Source organism: Anneissia japonica, unplaced genomic scaffold (assembly GCF_011630105.1).
Source record: "Anneissia japonica isolate Jap-2015-1 unplaced genomic scaffold, ASM1163010v1 scaffold1812_len1207588_cov181, whole genome shotgun sequence".
Lineage (NCBI taxonomy): Eukaryota > Metazoa > Echinodermata > Crinoidea > Comatulida > Comatulidae > Anneissia > Anneissia japonica.
The window spans coordinates 955,865-962,161 of NW_022726379.1; the positions used below are offsets into that span (position 1 = coordinate 955,865).

At 35.1% G+C, this 6,297-nt stretch overlaps 1 protein-coding gene across 2 annotated transcripts in view; it reads right to left on the bottom strand.

Moving 5' to 3' along the window:
- Window positions 1-6,297, bottom strand: part of LOC117113153 (carbohydrate sulfotransferase 1-like) — an 18,106-nt gene that overhangs the window by 4,744 nt on the left and 7,065 nt on the right. The window contains exon 1 of one of the 2 annotated variants that reach the window (XM_033256407.1): window positions 5,319-5,339. The exons of the other annotated variant lie outside the window; for it this stretch is intronic. The gene's annotated coding sequence lies outside the window, so the exon portion shown is untranslated. Of the gene's footprint in view, window positions 1-5,318; window positions 5,340-6,297 lie in introns of those variants that run through there. 2 annotated transcript variants of the gene reach the window in all.

The following is a 6,297-nucleotide window of genomic DNA, read 5'->3' on the forward strand; positions in this document are numbered from 1 at the left end:
ATATCAAGTATGTTTTGTAAATTGTGCAATATAAGTAAAAAGCTGGAAATGCTGCGGTATAGGCCTATGTCATTATGAAAACACTGGTAAATATGCAGATAATGAAAATTGAATTTTATTTAGGCATATGGCTAAAAGCGCATTATAGAGATACCGTATGCGCTAAAAAAAAAACCACATCAGGGACGTACTGTAGCCATGATTTTGAAAGGTGGGGTGGGGGGGGTGGCGTTGTGAGTACCTAAAACCCCGGTGAGGTCCAGGGGCGAAGCCCTCTGGGAAGTAGCGCACTCTGAACGTTTTTAAGACTGATAAATACCGTAATATTAGTAGGCCTACCAATAAGCATCATAATAATAGCTAACAACAGTGGTGGATCCAGGAATTCGAAAGAGAGGTGAGGAGGGGACTTTCAGAGACTAAAGAACCACCCACCTTAACCCCACCATGGTTGGGGCTAAAGAGTCTTTCCATATGGTTGCAACACACTTTTTTGCCCGACCCCCTTGAAATCGCCCAATATTTGCCTGTTGGGGTTGGGGGGGGGTGTGGTCTACCTGAGTTAACTTCACAGTGAAATTTTTGGCTCCGCGCCAGCATTTTATGATGAGTTAGAGCAATTTGAAATTGTCATGAGATTTTGCTAAAAAAAACCCACCTTCTGACAGACAACTGCTGATATCTCTCTTGAAACTCAACGTATTTTTTTATCAAAGAGAAGTGGAATTACATACTAAAATATTCGATTTTTGAGGATATTTATGGCGGCCATCTTGAATTTCAAAATGACTACGGTACCATCCTAGCTTTTCGAAACCATGTTTATTGTATTCAGAGAGCCCAAACACATATGATTAGATCAAAATTTACCATTTTCCATAGAGGGGATGTGGAATTATACTGAAATATTCAATTTTTGACCATTGTTAAAGCGGTCATCTTGAATTTCAATATGGCTGCCATTTTACGTTTTCGAACCTGTCTCATTGGCTTCAGTGACCCTAATAACATATACTTAGATACCAGATTTGCCCTTTTTCATTGGATATAGGTGAAGTTATGAGCCAATATCATAATATTGGCGCCATTTTGAAAATGGCCGCCAAAAAAATGTGTTCCGCCCTTTTTCTGGAGGTTCTCCCTCGCTCAATTTCTTATTTATACCTTAGTGATGCTAAATCAGCAGAGAAACCTTGGTCCCAGAAAAATGGTCACGGGGCCCTGATTTTCACTATACTATGGTGCCAGTTTCATAAAATCAGTAAAACTATCAATACCTAGGCACAGAATGTAGTCTAGAGCTAATATATTTCATTTGCCCACAATGAAACTTTAGGAGCATCATGTGGGCTAAGTGTCCTCACTGAGGTGTGAATTTCCCGAATTATAGTAGAAGTTAATTCTCAGATAAATGGGTGATCAATGGAGACGATGTAGAGTTGGGAATATATAGGCTACTCACGGTTAGGAGTGGGAGCAATGAGTCCGGCTGCTAAATTTAACTGGAGCTGTAATTTTCTCAGCAATGTGCGCCTCTCTGGAATGAAGACAATTAAGGCCCGCTAACGGAAGTATTATAGTGATTATTTGTTATAGAAATTATTTTAAATATTGGAAGGGGGAATAGGATCATACGCTACATACACATTCTTATAGAATATTTGGAGCCATTTCGACCCAAATAGTAATTTTAAAAGTAATCTAAGTTGACTTAGGCCTACTTTAGGTTAGAGGACCGACAAATTTGCAAAAGATAAAAAAGTAAGTTTACTATTATTATTATTATTATTATTATTAGTGTCGAAATGGCTCCAACATCTTGAAAAACCATTGATTGAATTATTATTGTTTGCTGGATTTTATAAAATGAATATTTCACATTTTATGAGCTGGAATAGCATACTGTACTGTAATTCAAAATTACATCTAGCGCCCTCCTTAGTTACAAGAACTTTGTGTATCTATAACTAAAATCAATTCCGCCTGAACTCTTATCAACTTCCACTGATAATTGCACATACGTCACATTTCCTGCATTATTGTGTCCTATATAAGTTACCTGCTGTAAGGCATCACCACAAAATCGGAAATAAGCATTTATAACATTAAAATGTGTAGTCAATTTTGCTTATTGCCATCTTTAATTGTACGGTAAATTATTAAATCGATTTCTTCAAATCGCGCGATACTTCACTACAGTATTTGTGTTCAATCTATATGGACACTAGGTTGCCTAATAGAAAACGATTTAAAATTAATTAACAGACTAAAAGCTATGAAGTATTACGTCACAGCAATTGCTTGCGGACAGGCTGTCTTTCAGTATAGGCCTTATTTTGCGTCTGCGCACACTTCTTATTCTGTTATTTTTATTTAGCTAATATCTGGTGATACGTATATTCTTACGTGAACGGAAATTGATAAAAATAAAGAAATTGGAGATGGAAGATAAATTTAAAACAATCGTAGTATATATGGAAGACTCAAGACAACTTGTAAGAAGGGCCATAGGAACTACGTATTTGTTATAAGAGAGGTCGCCAATACAGGCCTAATAACGCCCTCACATTTTAGCTACAAAATGAAATACAAAATAATAGTAAGGATAATCCTTTTTATTTTAAAGAGTGGCAAAAAAATTCGGGAACATTTTCGATAAAAAATGAGCTTCCTATTGTAAAGCGGTGATCCACCACGGTCTTACCGTACATTTTGTTTAGGAATTTAGAAATGCATAATATCCCTGAGAGTTCATAAAATTTACAAATTGTCCATCGTTCCTTGACCCCTACAGCTGAGCTTCTCAATAGGACAACGACGGGTCACAGGCGTACTCCCCCAGTGACATCCCACCGTATGACGATCATAATGATTCATTAGTAAACTGTTTCCTTGATTCTGTGTTTTATCAAAATTTATTCCGGCCTTGTTGGTTTTCGGTACAGGTTAATTATATTAATTATTGAGCTAAATTTCCCATGGCCTCTAAATCCCAATAGCATATTAACGTTATGATGCTATAATCTAGGTATGCATACACCAAAGGTTTACTATACCTCCATGGTTGTACATTAATGGTAATAACTGAACGTCAAACAACGCGATCCGTGGCTATAAATCAGGTTAGAAGCATGACACTACAAGAGAGGTCCCGCACCATAAACTTCCTCTTAATTGCTAAACTGATGGATGGAGGTAAAGCCATTATATTTTATAGCAAATATTACAGCATATCTACACTACAGCTGGAAGGGATGTTTCGCAGAATGCTTTACACTTTTTTTTATATAAGAACACCGAGGCTGAAATCTCTTTAAAATTAAGAATAAAATAAGAACAAATTGAGGCTGAGGTAAAATGTCAAATGAGGTTTTTTATATTTAAAAAAATGGAAAACCAACAAATCTATCTGTACCTTATTTGCAGTAGGTGTGACTATGTAATACCGTCTATAATATATTAAAGTAATATACTGATTGTAAAATAATAATTTTCTATGTTTGAAAAGTGTGTAAAAATAAGAACAAAATAAGAACATTTTCAAAAAGAAATTAGTCAAAATATAAGAACACTGAGCCTGGGCAAATGTTTACTGGTTCTTATAAAAAAAAAAGTGTAATTCACTGGTAGGCTACGTTCCAATTTTTAATGTAGAGGCCTATATACAAAAATAGCCGAAGAATTGTTTAGAAATTACCTACATTATGTTTTCTTTGCAGCACCAACAATCCCTACACACATTAAACCATCTATTTTCTCTATGATTAAACATTGTCCTTCTGCTGTTTCATTTCATTTTTTACAAACTTATTTTTCCACCATTAACATACACAGAACCATTGATATTGCACCCTGGTCGATTAAATGACGCAAATAAATTCGTATAGGCCTAATAAACAATACAGGTATTACCATTAAGCAAAGAAGTAGGCCTACCGCCATAACACTTTCGAATTTAGAACATGTTCCAAATAATTTTAGGGAGAGTCAAAACAATGAAATATTATGGTAAAGTAAAAGAACTGTAGAATTTAAGTATATTGACCTCCAAAATACCTAAACCAATCATTAATAACTTCAATTGAACAAGACTACTGTATTCAGAAATACTTATGCGCAGGAAATGCATTAGCTTGTTTATAGAAAGTTGTAACTAATATATAGTATTAGTATTAGTAGTATGTAACTACTAATAGTTTGTAACAGTTGCCAGATATGTAACCTGTTCCAAATACAATTTCTGTAGGCCCTACTGTAATTGATTGCGACGAGCGCGACCCAGACACATTCATCTTAAATGTAGAAACATTGGGTAACTGTTTGCAACCATGTCGTGAAACACAAAGCACCTGTTTGTACCTACTGGTCTAGTCGCTGGACCAGCGGTGAGTGACTGTGACACAAGGATTCGCGGGTTGAGTCGATTTGTAACAGACATCTCACGCGTGCTCATTTAAAAAGGAAACACGAAATGTTCAGCATGCAATATTTACACGAACTTAGGATTTAAATAGACAAAAACGTGTCCTATATAGAGTAATCCGCACCTGGGGTTCTGTATAGACACCCGATCTAAAAAATACAGACTTGCGCAGTGAGTAACCGCAAAAACGTCTAAAAAGTAGGCCTGTCTATCGATACGAAATACGAAAAGAGACAATGAGCCGAAGAGAGTGGAAAAGGCTGTAATATAAATTATGCATTTAGAGATGGCTGTAATGAAGATGAGTGATGATCATGATCATGATGATGATGATGATCATGATGATCATAATGATTATGATCATGATCATGAAAATGATGATGCTTTTTCCAGACTATAAAATATTTTCAATCTTAACACAAATCGAACATTCTAATTGGACACTGAATACAGGCACCTTATTTTTTTGACCTTTAATTTTGTTATTGTCTGTTTGGAATTGTTTCGTTTTAAGTATTTCACTGACCATTTTAACGTATATTTTATCAATATGGAAATAATGTTTTGTAATATAATTATAATTGGACAAAAAAATTAAATCTGAATCTGAATTATTAATATTAAGAGCTTCTGCTTAATCCGTTTAGAAGGGTGTTAGTTTTATATTTTTAACTTTTACACGGAGAACACTAACAAATCTTAGCAGAAACAGGCCCGGTGTAGATTTCTGTGTCGTATGCGTATGCTAAGAGAACAAAGATGCCATCCTACCTCTTAAACCGCTATTTTGCATAATTAATTTCAAAAACACCCAAAAGTTTTAATCTCCATGTCTAATCAACATTACACACACACACACTAAATACATTACTCGAAAATATTTTTATAATCCTACCTTTAACTGACTTCCTTACAAACTAAGCCAAAACTTTCCCATTCAACATATAATTTTGATCTTTTGTTCTTTTAATACTGTTTATTTAGATTGCTTATTTTGGCAGACTTGTACTTGCTTTGAACACCATTCTTTGTTGTTTTAGGACCGCCCCCATTATTTCAGTTGTATATTATAGTTGTTTCTTATCCCATTGTACAGTCTCCTGATGAAGTCCACTCTGTCCACTGGACGAAAGCTAGAGAATAAATTATATATTTTTAGTCTCAAAAGTGCTGCTGTTATTTACTTTATACTGTTCTAATATATAATTTGTAATGCAAATCTCGCAGGTCAGACTGAATAGGCCTGAGCCTAATTCAATGGAGATAATGTAAATGGCAATATATACTTTATATATTATAGTCGTTCAGCTTTGGTTGTCAATCAAAAAACTGAAATAAGTTAATTTAGCTTTACTAAATACCATATAAATTAAACTTATTTTTGGAAGTTTGAAGATTCCAAGATAGGACTAGTTGACTAGACGGGATAAGTCGGAGGAGAAAAACAATACGCCGAAGAGGAAAAAATGCTATTTAAGCCTTTAAACCCGCTAAATGTTCATAATTTGCGGGGGCTTCGGCCCCTGGACTACTCCCTAGACGTTTTGAGTGACGCCCGACCACACCCACTTAAATTCTCGACGGGAACATCGAACTTCCCGTCGGGATAATCCTGGCGCCACCCCTGGGCTCCATTCCCATCGGGAGAAGGTACAACTGATATAGAACTCAATATTTGAGTACTGTTTCTATCATTTTACCATTAATGTCCACGGTTTTATGCAGCAAGGTTGTTAATTATATATATTGACTATATATATATATATATATATAAATCAAGGTAGCCGTTAACACTGTTAAATCATATATAAATCATCAAAGAAAGGTAAATACAGTGTTCGAATAAAGGACTTAATAAATACATCGTGTAGCAT